We start from the raw sequence: 16,140 nt of genomic DNA, 5'->3' as shown, positions 1-16,140 counted from the left end.
AACATGCTCAGTGGGTGACGTCTGGGGAGTACGCAGGCCATGAGACATTTTCAGCTTCCAGGAACTGTACAGAGCCTTGCGACATGGGGCCGTGCATTATGATGCTGTATCATGAGTTGATGGCAGCGGATGAATGACACAACAATGGGCCGGGCCTCTGGATCTCGTCACAGTATCTCCATGCATTCAAACTGCCATTGATAAAATGCAATTGCGTTTGTTGTCCGTAGCTTATGCCTGCCCCATACCATAACCCCACCTCCACCATGGGGCCCATACCATAACCCCACCTCCACCATGGGGCCCATACCATAACCCCACCTCCACCATGGGGCCACTCTGTTCACAACATTGACATCAACAAACCTCTCGCCCACACGACGCCCTACACGCTGTCTGCCATCTGCCCGGTACAGGTCTGTGAAGAGCAGACTTCTCCAGCGTGCCAGGGGTCATCGAAAGGTGAGCATTTACCCACTGAAGTCAGTTACGACGCCGAACTGCAGTCAGGTCCCGACCCTGGTGAGGACGACGAGCACGCAGATGAGCTTCCCTGAGACTGTTTTCTGACAGTTTGTCCAGACATTCTTCGATTGTGCAAAACCCACAGTTTCATTAGCTGTCCAGGGTGGCTGGTCTCAGACGACCGCGACCGCGCACGTGAAGAAGCCAGATGTGGAGGTCCTGGGTTGGCGTGGTTACACGTAGTCTGCGGTTGTGAGGCCGGTTGGACGTACTGTCAAAATCTCTAAAACGACGTTGGAGGCGGCTTATGGTAGAGAAATTAACATGAAATGTTCTGGCAACAGCTCTGGTGGACATTCCTGCAGTCAGCATGCCAATTGCACTGCTCCCTCAAAACCTGAGACATCTGTGGGATTGTGCTGTGTGACAAAACTGCACATTTTAGTGGCCTTTTATTGTCCCCAGCACAAGGTGCACCTGTATAATGATCATGCTGTTTAATCAGCTTCTTGATATGCCACACCTGTCAGGTGGATGGATTATCTTGGCAAAGGAGAAATGCCCACTAACAGGGATGTAAACACATTAGTGCACAACATTTGAAAGAAATAAGATTTTTGTGCGTATGGAACATTTCTGGGATCTTTTATTTCAGCTCATGAAACATGGGACCAACACTTTACATGTTGCGTTTAAATTTTTGTTCAGTGTATTTCCTTATCCCAAATATTACAACAATTCTAGTGAATAGGCCTACCCTACCCCTAATCTCAGAAGCACCCATCCCTACACCTAATCTCAGAAGCACCAATCCCTACCCCTAATCTCAGAAGGACCAATCCCTACCCCTAATCTCAGAAACACCCAACCCTACCCTAATCTCAGAAGCACTAATCCCTACCCTAATCTCAGAAGCCCCCTCCCTACCCTAATCTCAGAAGCACCCATCCCTACCCCTAATCTCAGTAGCACCCCTCCCTACCCTAATCTCAGAAGCACCCATCCCTACCCCTAATCTCAGAAGCACCCATCCCTCCCCTAATCTCAGAAGCACCCATCTCTACCCTAATCTCAGAAGCACTAATCCCTACCCCTAATCTCAGAAGCACCCAGCCCTACCCTAATCTCAGAAGCACCGACCCTACCCCCAATCTCAGAAGGACCAATCCCTACCCCTAATCTCAGAAGCACTAATCCCTACCCCTAATCTCAGAAGCACTAATCTCTACCCTAATCTCAGAAGGACCAATCCCTACCCCTAATCTCAGAAGCACTAATCCCTACCCTAATCTCAGAAGCACCCATCCCTACCCCTAATCTCAGAAGCACTAATCCCTACCCCTAATCTCAGAAGGACTAATCCCTACCCCTAATCTCAGAAGGACTAATCCCTACCCCTAATCTCACAAACACCCATCCCTACCCCTAATCTCAGAAGCACTAATCCCTACCCCTAATCTCAGAAGCACTAATCCCTACCCCTAATCTGCAGAACCAATGTTAAATCTGTCGTATGAGACTAACACGTAATACAAGTCAGCCTTCTTTTGGCAGCCTGGGATGTCTGACTGATGGAGTTGAGTTGAATGACAGTGAACAGGGCATCCCAGCTATCTATACCAGTGGTCTGGAGGCCGCATCAGCAATAGAAATAGAATGACTAGAATGAACATTCCCATTCATTTCAACCTGATGTGATGAGTGGACCAGTCACCATACTGTCAAATAGCGGTGTTTTTTTTTAAAGGGGCTTTTTCCCTTTTTTTTAAGTCATTGACATTCTTGTAATCTCTGCACCCTGAACCAAATTATCAATGTTAAAAGTAAGACAAAGAGACTATCGTTCTAATCATTGTACTTCTATGGCAGTACCAGAGCTGTGCCCGGGACCCTGGTTTATAGGGACTCCTGTAAACACCAGGAGGGGCAGTAAGGGTGTAGGGAACAGGCCGATCTGGGAGGGAGGGAGGGAGGGAGGGAGGGAACTGCAAAACATTTCACTATGTAGCATCTGGTCCCTCTTAGACGTGAAGCTAGGTAGGCAGGCAGACAGGCAGACAGACAGACAGACAGACAGACATCAGACAGACAGACAGACAGACAGACAGACAGACAGACAGACAGACAGACAGACAGACAGACAGACAGACAGACAGACGCCAGGTAGGCAGACAGATAGGTAGGCAGGCAGGCAGACATCAGGCATACAGACAGACAGACAGACAGACAGACAGACAGACAGACAGACAGACAGACAGACAGACAGACAGACAGACAGACAGACAGACAGACAGACAGACAGACAGACAGACGCCAGGTAGGCAGACAGATAGGTAGGCAGGCAGGCAGACATCAGGCATACAGACAGACAGACAGACAGACAGACAGACAGACAGACAGACAGACGCCAGGTAGGCAGACAGATAGGTAGGCAGGCAGGCAGACATCAGGCATACAGACAGACAGACAGACAGACAGACAGACAGACAGACAGACAGACAGACAGACAGACAGACAGACAGACGCCAGGTAGGCAGACAGATAGGTAGACAGGTAGGCAGACATCAGGCATACAGACAGACAGACAGCCGCCAGGTAGGCAGACAGATAGGTAGACAGGCAGGCAGACATCAGGCATACAGACAGACAGACAGACAGACAGACAGACAGACAGACAGACAGACAGACAGACATCAGGCATACAGACAGACAGACAGACAGACAGACAGACAGACAGACAGACAGACAGACAGACAGACAGACAGACAGACAGACAGACAGACAGACAGACAGACAGGTAAGCAGATTGACAGGCAAGCAGACAGACAGATAGGTAGGCAGGTAGGCAGACAGATAGGTAGACAGGTAAGCAGATTGACAGACAGACGCCAGGTAGGCAGACAGATAGGTAGGCAGGCAGACATCAGGCATACAGACAGACAGACAGACAGACAGACAGACAGACAGACAGACAGACAGACAGACAGACAGACAGACAGACAGACAGACAGACAGACAGACAGACAGACAGACAGCCGCCAGGTAGGCAGACAGATAGGTAGACAGGTAAGCAGATTGACAGGTAAGCAGACAGACAGACAGACAGATAGGTAGACAGGTAAGCAGATTGCCAGGCAAGCAGACAGACCTCAGTTACATCTCAGTCATACCACATAACATACAGTGGATTCCTGGAATACTTGTTGGGGGACAAGGTCCATACCTAAATGTGTCTGTAATTAATCCTACTGGTGTGATAACCTAACTGTTTTCCCTGGACGCTTTTGGAACATTGTGGTTGAATATAAATTCAGGGATTGCCTTATAACAGATGATTACAGGCAGACTAAAGACATCTGTTTGACAGTGGAATGATGGAGCACCAAAATCCCAGGGAGAGAGAGTGAGAGCACAAGGCACAGGTGAACTAAATTCTTAAATAATTAGGCCTACCATCTATCAACAACAACAAACAAAACAAAAATAAATAGGCTATAACCAATTATCACATATCTAATTTAATAGGGAATTGTAAAATAATGTGTTAGTTTATGTCTAATAAGTCGTCTTCATAACGGATGTATTTATTGCAGGCAATATTACAGGACCAGAAAGGAGAGATGGGTTGCTAACAAAAGTAGCCTATTCATGTCGACCCCGATACAATGTATATCCCTTACTAGTAAAAACAGACTACACATGACACGAAGCATCATTAACAGTGGTACCGGTGGCTGACAATAGATCCAAAAGGGTATACGGAGTTCGTTCATTCATTGACGGGTTTGAATCACGGTGTGATTTTACCCAGTGACACTATAAACAGGGATGATAATAGAAATGTATGCCCAGCCCACATCAAAATAGGACCCCTTTCATTTAAACAACATCTAGTGGTCGATGCTTAGACATAATCAATATATATGACAACCATAGAGAACACAATCGTTTCAGACGAAAAAATATATATATATATATATATATATATATATATAAATAAAATAAAATATAGTCTACAGAAGAGATTATCTCTGGAAATTAAAATGTTATAGCGGTCAACAACAACAACAAAAACATTAATGTTCATCCAATTGAAATGATGATGATCCTATACTCACATACCAGGATCACACGACGATTGTTGTCAAACGGCTTACTGAGCTGGACACTGCTATTCTATCAAAAATAAACCTACAATTTCAACGACAATTTATTCGCCATTTTATGTTGAATTATTTTCCCTTCTTTCGTATAAGAAATTAATAATGTGTCTCGGGTCGAAACCCCCCCCACCCCCCAACAAAAATAATAATAATACGCATCCAAGGAAATAAATACACTTGCGCTTTTATCCCCAGTCCCGTTATCCACGTGACCGCTCACAATTCACATGAACGCGCACGGACGTCATTGGTGACGCGGCGGAAGATGGACGACGACTAGGATTATCATGAGTCTCTTTAGTCTGGATACCAGATATTCCACTTCTTGACACTCTTGTTCTTTTTCTTACGGTGTAGTTGCTGATTGGTACATCATTCAAATTGTCAATGACAAAAATCATAATTTTGGCACAATGTAGAATTCAAATGTTAAGAACAACAACAAACAAACAAACAAATACCGTTACGAGCTGATGTGGTAATTCCCCTTGTGAGAAAGGCAATGTCAATGGAAAGATAATGTTGTACGAAGTGGCTAAGAGAGGAGTTAGTAACGAGAGAGATAAATAATGGAGAATATTAGCTTTCATTCGAGCTATGTTTTCTCCTGCTTCCTTCCATTAAGGACAGGAAAGAAAAGGCGAAACTGCGAACCTGTCGTCATTCCTCGCACATTATGCTGATCGTCATGATTTACTTTACATTTTTTATAATTTGTTATGCTCGTTTCAGTTATATTATTTGTCCCTCGTCTCTTATTAAAGAGATGGAGTCCAGACAGGCTCCTCTAGGAAACGTTATATTTAGGTCTATAGTATAATGCTAACATAATATGAAATGAATTGACTAGGACAGTTTGAAGGGATTGAGTTTGGGGGAGATATAGTATTACTAGAGACGTTAGTTATGTAATTATTATCCCAGCAGGTTCCAGGTTCCAGAGGAAGATTTGCACTGGATTCATTTTTCTAAACTGACTCATGTAATCATGTTTTTTTTTAACTTAAAAAAAAATAATTAATTGGTGTTTTTTTTATTCTAGGCGTGTTTTTTATTTATTTTATTTTATTAAATTGGTGTTTTTTATTCTAGGCGTGAAGAAAATTCAACATCATGTCTATAAGATAAAAGGATACATTGATCACGCAGCCAAATGTTTATATGTTCCATAATTATAATATTTAAAGTGATGAAATTTGATCGTAGTCATTATTTTATCAATCCACGTTAGACAACAAATGACAGGAGTGGAATGTAATAGCCTGGTTACTGTCTCTCTTCAGTTATCTCTTTAGGTCAATTCACTGACTCACATTTAAAACAATTTACATTTATTTCGCAAATTTCCTTTTAGAAAATATTTCCATAAAAAATAACTTGTGATTGTGAGGTTGTGACTGTGTTTTTAATATTATTTTAAAAGCGGAGTTCTACTGCATCCCTGTGGTTATTATTATTGGGGCAGCAAGTAGCCTTGTGGTGACAAGATGACCAGGTAAACATCTGTCGTTCTGCCCCTGAACAAGACAGTTAACCCCACTGTTCCCTGGTAGGCCGTCGTTATAAATAAGATTTTGTTCTTAACTGACTTGCCTAGTTAAATAAAATACTGGCTAGTGCACACATTCTTTATTACAGTATTTCATTTTGGCAGTGTTCATATTGCCATGCCATTTTGTTTCTATTAATATTTTTGTATTTTAAATGTAACCTTTATTTCAATAGGCAAGTCAGTAAAGAACAAATTGTTATTTACAATGACGGCCTACCAGGGAACAGTGGGTTAACTGTCTTGTTCAGGGGCAGAACGACAGATTTGTACCTGGTCAGAGAGAGACATTGAACCACGCTCAAAGCCATATAACAGCTCTATGGATGCAATGACTGACCATACATGATATCAAAACTATCATTTTAACCATGTTTTGAGGCGATATAATGTTTGTGTACATGTACTTTGTTAATAAAACCATTACAAGAGTATATGTTGTTTTCTGTTGGGGTTGAATCACAAGAGTTTCTAAACTCAGATGCGCAACATCGCGAGACTACCGGGAACTCTTGCGAAACAGACCAGCCGGGGTTTGAGATGTAAAATTAGCGAACAAAAATGATTCCTTAGTTGTTCATTTTATAAAAATCGAAAAGCACAACCTAGATTCCAGCCAATGTTTTTTAAAGCTCCAATATGTAACTATATGTAACTTTTTGGACGACCTGACCAAATTCACATAAAAAATTGTTGTATATAGATCTGTCATTCTCATTGAAAGTAATAAAGCAGTATATCTGTTCTATGTGCGCCATTTCTATGCTTCCTGTTCTTAGTTTCCTTTTTGCATTTTTTACTTTCGGTTTTGAACACCAGCTTCAATGGTTATCTACACTATACTTGCTTGTTTTGTCACATAAACTGAAAATAGAACTATTACAAATTTTTGTATTTGTTTTATTTTTAAATGTAACCTTCATTTAACTAGGCAAGTCAGTTAAAGAACAAATTCTTATTAACAATGACGGCCTACACCGGCCAAACCCGGACGACGCTCGGACAATTGTGCGCCGCCCTATTGGACTCCCAATCACATCCGGTTGTGATACAGACTGGGATTTTAGCAAACAGGAAATGGCGGAGAGATTTCTGCATTGTCCATCTTTATTAAGTAGTTGAACATGTTATTACTCCAACCTCGTGAAAGTAACAAACTGACATGTTTTCAATTTCGTCAAAAACAACTTTATTCAAGAAGGAGTGCCATTGATTTGATGGCCTGCACATGCGCAGACCCGATGTCATGTCTTTACGCATGAGCTTGTGCCACGTTCATATCATCATCGGAAACTCGAAGATGTCCGACTTGTTATATGTTTAAACCCGGCACATGTATAACATCAAACTGTTAGCATATTGGAAATGTCCTTGTTCCAAATAGCACATGAATGCAGCATTAGTTAGCCAACTTCGCCATGGCATCGCCAACAAGTGTGATCGGATATTTCTATTTAGAGAAACAGTTTTAGCCTGTCTTCATCATACTGTACTGTCTTTGGTTGAAACAAAGATTATGGATATACTGACAAGATAAATGTCCCTCCACCCCTGACAATGGAATTCTTCTATCATTTGTTTGGTTTGGTGGATAAATCTCATTATTGTAATCAGTGCTTTGAATATTCGATGAGGATTGTTTCAAAGTTGCCGAAATGTCATGTGTCCTACAACTTAAGCATTACGAGATTTCTATTCGATCAAATAAACCTCAGGTAGCAAATAAGCAATTCATTATTGTTGTTGACCAAATTTGTCAACTCTCATTGACAAAAAAAACGACTTTCTTGGTGGACGAAGTAAGGAAATAACGCCACCTGCTGGAGAGAGACAGATGTTTGCACCGTGTTGGGCCTCTCTTCCTGTCTGACTAATGGTGTGCTGATGACGACTGGGAACACGGAAAAATACGAGGTCGATAAATCAGAGCTGTAGAAAGAGACCCAAGTTCCCACATTGGATGAACGTCTGTTTCATTTTTTCCCCCAGTGGCAGCTCGTTTTTTCCCCCCAGAGTTCCCAGTTGCCGTGAACGCACTGAAGTCGGCGATTTCAGAGTTCCCAGTTGCCTTGAACGCACTGAAGTCGGCGATTTCAGAGTTCCCAGTTGCCTTGAACGCACTGAAGTCGGAGATTTCAGAGTTCCCAGTTGCCTTGAACGCACTGAAGTCGGAGATTTCAGAGTTCCCAGTTGCCGTGAACGCACTGAAGTCGGAGATTTCAGAGTTCCCAGTTGCCGTGAACGCATTGAAGTCGGAGATTTCAGAGTTCCCAGTTGCCGTGAACGCACTGAAGTCGGAGATTTCAGAGTTCCCTTCTTCGTTGGGATTGGTTTGTCAGAGTGACTCAGTCTAAAACACTGCATCTCAGTGCAAGATGCGTCACTGCAGTACCTGGTTTGAATATTTAACTAGGCAAGTCAGTTAAGGACAATTTATTATTTGCAATGACGGCCTACCAAAAGGCCTCCTGTAGGGGACGGGGGCTGGGATTAAAAAATAAAAATAAATTAAATATAAATATAGGATAAAACACACATCACAACAAGAGACACACCACAACACTACATAAAGAGAGACCTAAGACAACAACATAGCATGGTAGCAACACATGACAACACAGCATAGCAGCAACACAACATGACAACCACATGGTAGCAACACAACATGACACCAACATGGTAGAAACACAACATGGTAGCAACACAACATGACAACAGCATGGTAGCAACACAACATGACAACAACATGGTAGCAACACAGCATGGCAACAACATGGTAGCAACACAACATGGTAGCAACACAACATGGTAGCAACACATGACAACAATATGGTAGCAACACAACATGGTAGCAACACAACATGGTAGCAACACATGACAACCACATGGTAGAAACACAACATGACAACAACATGGTAGCAGCACAACATGACAACAACATGGTAGCAACACATGACAACAACATGGTAGCAACACAACATGGCAACAACATGGTAGCAACACAACATGACAACAACATGGTAGCAACACAACATGACAACAACATGGTAGCAACACAACATGACAACAACATGGTAGCAACACAACATGGTACAAACATTATTGGGCACAGACAACAGCACAAAGGGCAAGAAGGTAGAGACAACAATACATCACTCAAAGCAGCCACAACTGTCAGTAAGAGTGTCCATGATTGAGTCTTTGAATGAAGAGATGGAGATAAAACTGTCCAGTTTGAGTGTTTGTTGCAGCTCGTTCCAGCGAACTGAAAAGAGGAGCGACCCAGGGATGTGCCAGGGATGTGGCACTCAATCAAACAAAGAATGCGCTGTCATGCTCCGCCCTAAACTTCTGAACTTTCCTCTGTGCTTTTTGTTGCTACTTGGCTATCTTGCCAAACTTTTGGGGCTTTACTTTTACAACATTTACCAACGTCTTCGTTTTTTCCTCGCTCTACTTTTTTCATTCAACTTTTTCACCCCGGACGCTTAATTTGGACATGGTTCTTACAGGACCTCCACCAGCCAAAAAAGCTAAGTAGTAAAATTAACACTATGCCATCCAATTGCAGTCGCTGTACTCATACTATACAGGAGAACGATCGCCTTATGGTGAGGATAGCCGTGTTGCAAGCCCAGCTTCAGATGCAATCGTTAGGCAAGGGTCATTTCAGTGTAGGAAAGGATGAAACAGCGTCTGTGCCTCCAGTAAGGACAGATAGTTGTATAAATCTTCTCGCACCGGACAATTTTTTCAAGGCTTCTGGAAAGAAACGCTGTAGGAATGATCAACCGGTGTCGCTCATTCAGCCGACAGAAACTTTCAACCGGTTCTCCTCATTAAGCAACGAGTCGGAGTCAAAGGGCGAGCCTTCTCTGGTCTCTACTCCTCCCGTTACGGGGTCAGAGCCTTCTCTGGTCTCTACTCCTCCCGTTACGGGGTCTGAGCCTTCTCTGGTCTCTACTCCTCCCGTTACGGGGTCTGAGCCTTCTCTGGTCTCTACTCCACCCGTTACGGGGTCTGAGCCTTCTCTGGTCTCTACTCCTCCCGTTACGGGGTCAGAGCCTTCTCTGGTCTCTACTCCACCCGTTACGGGGTCTGAGCCTTCTCTGGTCTCTACTCCTCCCGTTACGGGGTCAGAGCCTTCTCTGGTCTCTACTCCTCCCGTTACGGGATCTGAGCCTTCTCTGGTTTCCCCTCCTCCCGTTACGGGGTCAGAGCCTTCTCAGGTCTCTACTCCTCCCGTTACGGGGTCTGAGCCTTCTCTGGTCTCTCCTCCTCCCGTTACGGGGTCTGAGCCTTCTTTGGTCTCTCCCCCTCCCGTTACGGGGTCTGAGCCTTCTCTGGTCTCTCCCCCTCCCGTTACGGGGTCTGAGCCTTCTCAGGTCTCTACTCCTCCCGTTACGGGGTCTGAGCCTTCTCTGGTCTCTCCTCCTCCCGTTACGGGGTCAGAGGCAGAGCCTTCTCAGGTCTCTACTCCTCCCGTTACGGGGTCAGAGCCTTCTCTGGTCTCTCCTCCTCCCGTTACGGGGTCTGAGCCTTCTCTGGTCTCTGCTCCTCCCGTTACGGGATCTGAGCCTTCTCTGGTCTCTCCTCCTCCCGTTACGGGGTCTGAGCCTTCTCTGGTCTCTCCTCCTCCCGTTACGGGGTCAGAGCCTTCTCTGGTCTCTCCTCCTCCCGTTACGGGGTCAGAGCCTTCTCTGGTCTCTCCCCCTCCCGTTACGGGGTCAGAGCCTTCTCTGGTCTCTCCTCCTCCCGTTACGGGGTCTGAGCCTTCTCTGGTCTCTGCTCCTCCCGTTACGGGGTCTGAGCCTTCTCAGGTCTCTACTCCTCCCGTTACGGGGTCAGAGCCTTCTCTGGTCTCTACTCCTCCCGTTACGGGGTCAGAGCCTTCTCTGGTCTCTCCTCCTCCCGTTACGGGGTCTGAGCCTTCTCTGGTCTCTACTCCTCCCGTTACGGGGTCTGAGCCTTCTCTGGTCTCTACTCCTCCCGTTACGGGGTCAGAGGCAGAGCCTTCTCTGGTCTCTACTCCACCCGTTACGGGGTCAGAGACGCCAAAGCCTCTCACCATTAACTCTGACAAATTGAAAACCCTAGTCATTGGCGACTCCATTACCCGCAGTATTAAGACTTAAAACGAATCATCCAACGATCATACACTGTTTACCAGGGGGCAGGGCTACCGACGTTAAGGCTAATCTGTGTGTGGGGTTATATCCAGCGTGGTTGGCCCTGTCCGGGGGTATCGTCGGATGGGGCCACAGTGTCCCACGATTCACCCGTCTCAGCCTCCAGTATTTATGCTGCAACAGTCTGCCATGGGGGGGGGGGGGGGGGGGGGGGGGGGTAGGGTCAGTCTCTTATATCTGGTTTAATCCTCCTGTCTTATCTGGTCGCCCTGTGTGACTTTAAGTATGCTCCCTTTAATTCTCTCCCTCTCCTCCCGGAGGACCTGAGCCCTAGGACCATGCCTCAGGACTACCTGGCCTGATGACTCCCAGCTGTCCCCAGTCCACCTGGTTGTGCTGCTGCTCCAGTTTCAACTGTTCTGCCTGCGGCTATGGAACCCTGACCTGTTCACTGGACGTGCTACCTGTCCCAGACCTGCTCTTTTCGACTCTCTCTCTCTAGCTCACCTGCTGTCTCTAACTCTGAATGCTCGGCTATGAAAAGCCAATTGACATTTACTCCTGAGGTGCTGACCTGTTGCACCCTCTACAACTACTGTGATTATTATTTGACCCTGCTGGTCATCTGTGAACGATTGAACATCTTGAAGAACAATCTGGCCTTAATGGCCATGTACTCCTGTAATCTCCACCTGGCAAAGCCAGAAGAGGACTGGCCACCCCTAAGAGCCTGGTTCCTCTCTAGGTTTCTTCCTAGGTTTTGGCCTTTCTAGGGAGTTTTTCCTAGCCACTGTGTTTCTACATCTGCATTGCTTGCTGTTTGGGGTTTTAGGCTGGGTTTCTGTACAGCACTTTGTAACATCTGCTGATGTAACAAGGGCTTTATAAATACATTTGATTGATTCATTGATGTTAACAAACAACCTATCATAAAAACAGGACATGTCAAAGTAAAATGGACAATATGGAATGTACAATCACAACTGTTGTCCAGGACTTTTCACCCCATTTGTCATGATCAGTGGATTCAAGTTTGTATCTGTGTATTTTGACAATACCTATGTGTTTCCCGCTGTGTAAACACATTGCAGATAGGCTCGCGTTAACTCCTGATAAAGTTGGGTAGCTGATATTCAGAGCTTTAAACAGCCAAATTGATTAGTCACAGGAATCAGGACTTATAAGGCCTGTTTTACAAACACATGGATGGACATTCATAAAATTCCATTGGGGCTGAAATGGTTAAGGCTACACCCCAGTAAGTACAAACTGATGTCTTTTTTTGCTGTTGGTGTTTTAGAAACGGTAGGCTTTTACCCAATAGGTCAGGGAATTCATAAAATTATATTTCAGGCAACACTTGTAGGCTACACCTCAATAAGCAAGGACCTACGCCGAAGTCTTTTGGATGTGATTTTTTTGGGGCAGTTCCAGACCGGTCTTGATTTCCACATCCACGGATTGGTTTTTGGCACAGATCTACTACTCACTGGGATCCTCTCAGGATCCCATCACCCTTGACCCATCCTCCTCTACTTTCTTCACTGCCTCAACATACGACACCTTCTGCACTACTCTGACTCTGGCCACCTCAACCTGCCTCTCTCTCTCACAGGACACTTCCGATCCCCAGTAACATGAGCACACCTACAATTGACACACACAACTTTATCAACCGAAACTACACAATCTTATGTCCCATGCCCTCTTGCACACATCGGGGAATTTCCCTCCTACACACAGCTGCAACATTTATGGTCATGTTGCAGCTGTGTGTAGGAGGGAAATTCCAAGATGTGTGCAAGAGGGCATGGGACATAAGATTGTGTAGTTTCGGTGGATAAAGTTGTGTGTGTCAATTGTAGGGGTGCTAATGTTACTGGGGAAACAGCGCAGAGGATTCGGGACAGAAGCTCTAACTGCTGTATCCTAACATGAATTTGTCCTGTAGAGACTCTTGACTCAAAACTCAAAAGGACTGTCAGTGGGTCCTCTGTTTCACCACACTCACCACCGGGTCTGCGTCGCACCAAACGGCGGGCGTCAAAACACCAGGAATCTTCGACTACAATTGGTCCGTCTCCACACTTAATGTATGGCTGCATTCCAGGCTGTATCACGTGATTGGGAGTCTCATAGAGCAGCGCACAATTTGCCCACCGTCGGATTTGGCCCGGCCTCAACTGTAAGTGCTGTTTATAGTGAAGTGGAAACGTCTAGGAGTAACAACGGCACAGCCTCGAAGTGGTAGGCAACACAAGCTCACAGAACGAGACTGCATAGTGCTGAAGCGCGTAACGTGTAAAAATTGTCTGTCCTCGGTTGCAACACTCACTACCGATTTCCAAACTGCCTCTGGAAGCAACGTCAGCACGAGAACTGTTTGTCGGGAGCTTCATGAAATGGGTTTCCATGGCCGAGCAGCCGCACACATGCCTAAGATCACCATGCCCAATGCCAAGCGTCGGCTGGAGTGGTGTAAAGCTCGCCGCCATTGGACTCTGGAGCAGTGGAAACGCGTTCTCTGGAGTGATGAATCACACTTCACAATCTGGCAGTCCGATGGACCAATCTGGGTTTGGCGGATGCCAGGAGAATGCTACCTGTCTGAATGCATAGGGCCAACTGTAAAGTTTGGTGGAGGAGGAATAATGGTCTTGCGCTGAAAGAAGAACTTGACTGGCCTGCACAGAGTCCTGACCTCAACCCCATCGAACACCTTTGGGATGAATTGGAACGGTGACTGCGAGCCAGGCCTAATCGCCCAACATCAGTGCCCGACCTCAGTAATACTCTTGTGGCTGAATGGAAGCAAGTCCCCACAGCAATGTTCCAACATCTAGTGGAAAGCCTTCCCAGAAGAGAGGAGGCTGTTATAGCAGCAATGTTCCAACATCTAGTGGAAAGCCTTCCCTGAAGAGAGGAGGCTGTTATAGCAGCAATGTACCAACATCTAGTGGAAAGCCTTCCCAGAAGAGTGGAGGCTGTTATAGCAGCAATGTTCCAACATCTAGTGGAAAGCCTTCCCAGAAGAGAGGAGGCTGTTATAACAGCAAAGGGGGGGACCAACTCCATATTAATGACTTCCCAGAAGAGTGGAGGCTGTTATAGCAGCAATGTTCCAACATCTAGTGGAAAGCCTTCCCAGAAGAGTGGAGGCTGTTATAGCAGCAAAGGGGGGGACCAACTCCATATTAATGCCCATGATTTTTGGAATGAGATGTTCGACGAGCAGGTGACCACATACTTTTGGTCATGTAGTGTAGTGTAGCTAGCTAGCTAGCTCTTTATTCACTGACATAAAAAGCTTGCTTGGCCTGTTTTAAATGACGCCGACGTTGTAGACATGCAGCCCCAGTCCGTGAATCAGCATGTTTCTCCGCGATCCGTATCGTTGAGTCAGCTGAGCATAGCAGATGCTACTGCAAAGACTTTATGACAGAAGAACAGCTGCTAAATGAAAACTCATAGTAATGTTAGCGTTAGCACTACTCGCTACAGAAAACTCATAGTAATGTTAGCGTTAGCACTACTCGCTACAGAAAACTCATAGTAATGTTAGCGTTAGCACTACTCGCTACAGAAAACTCATAGTAATGTTAGCGTTAGCACTACTCGCTACAGAAAACTCATAGTAATGTTAGCGTTAGCACTACTCGCTACAGAAAACTCATAGTAATGTTAGCGTTAGCACTACTCGCTACAGAAAACTCATAGTAATGTTAGCGTTAGCACTACTCGCTACAGAAAACTCATAGTAATGTTAGCGTTAGCACTACTCGCTACAGAAAACTCATAGTAATGTTAGCGTTAGCACTAACCGCTACAGAAAACTCATAGTAATGTTAGCGTTAGCACTACTCGCTACAGTAGCATGGTAGAGCTAAGTTTTGTTAGAAGATTCAACACGAATCTTGGTTAAATAACAGCATCGTTTTAAGTTAAAGATCATTTCAGTGACTGGCTCAGCTAACGTTGAGTCGGTAAAATGTCCGATTTGCGGATTTGTTAAATGCAGGCTTGTGTATAACTCTAACTAGTTAGCATGTCGTACATTTCTGAGTTTCCTAATTCAGATTATCACTTGAACGCGGCATAAAACAATGCATGAGACATTTAGATTATACAAGAATCAATGGGTATTATATTAATTGATAAATCACCCAAAATAAATGGATTTAGCAACTGCAGACTGCCCCTTTTTTTAAACTGAAAATGCAATCTTCTCCTTATAATCACGAAATCTGCCACTCTTTTTGACTCACCGATAAGAAACTCAACAAATAAAAATACAGGTCCTACCGAGATTTGAACTCGGATCGCAGGATTCAGAGTCCTGAGTGCTAACCATTACACCATAGAACCGTATATTAGACGGAAAATCTATAAGGTATTAATATGTATTACACAGATTATTTCTCTCATTATCCATGATTAGCTGGCTGTCATAAAAAAAACTATGCTATAATATATATATATATATTTATTCAATAAATGTATTTCGTTTCGCATCAAAGAAAAAATGAGACGTGTTATCAATACCAAACCTTCGATCCGGAAATGGGGCGTTTATATAGCGGTTGGATACCGTGGGAGACAGTGCAGCAGATACCGTGGGAGACAGTGCAGCAGATACCGTGGAAGACAGTGCAGCAGATACCGTGGGAGACAGTGCAGCAGATACCGTGGGAGACAGTGCAGCAGATACCGTGGGAGACAGTGCAGCAGATACCGTGGAAGACATTGCAGCAGATACCGTGGAAGACTTTACAGTTGGAGTTGCAGCAGATACAGTGGAAGACAGTGCAGTCCGAGTTGCAGCAGATACCGTGGA

The 16,140-nt window shown here is 44.9% G+C and overlaps 1 protein-coding gene and 1 non-coding gene across 6 annotated transcripts in view; both read right to left on the bottom strand.

The window, feature by feature from the left end:
• The window catches only part of dennd4a (DENN/MADD domain containing 4A), a 90,923-nt gene extending 86,071 nt beyond the window's left edge, over nucleotides 1-4,852 (bottom strand). For 4 of the 5 annotated variants that reach the window (XM_029751955.1, XM_029751959.1, XM_029751960.1 and 1 more), the window contains exon 1: nucleotides 4,588-4,852. The gene's annotated coding sequence lies outside the window, so the exon portion shown is untranslated. Of the gene's footprint in view, nucleotides 1-4,583 lie in introns of all 5 variants that reach the window. The other variant, XM_029751956.1, reaches the window with a different exon arrangement.
• A 10,747-nt stretch (nucleotides 4,853-15,599) lies between these two features.
• trnaq-cug (transfer RNA glutamine (anticodon CUG)) lies at nucleotides 15,600-15,671 on the bottom strand. Its single transcript has one exon. It is a non-coding gene; the product is annotated as a tRNA-Gln (tRNA).
• Between the last annotated feature and the right edge of the window lie 469 nt (nucleotides 15,672-16,140).

The sequence above is a fragment of the Salmo trutta genome, chromosome 4 (genome assembly GCF_901001165.1).
Source record: "Salmo trutta chromosome 4, fSalTru1.1, whole genome shotgun sequence".
Lineage (NCBI taxonomy): Eukaryota > Metazoa > Chordata > Actinopteri > Salmoniformes > Salmonidae > Salmo > Salmo trutta.
Note: the sequence above shows the minus strand (reverse complement) of the source record. Positions and strands in the feature narration are given on the sequence as shown.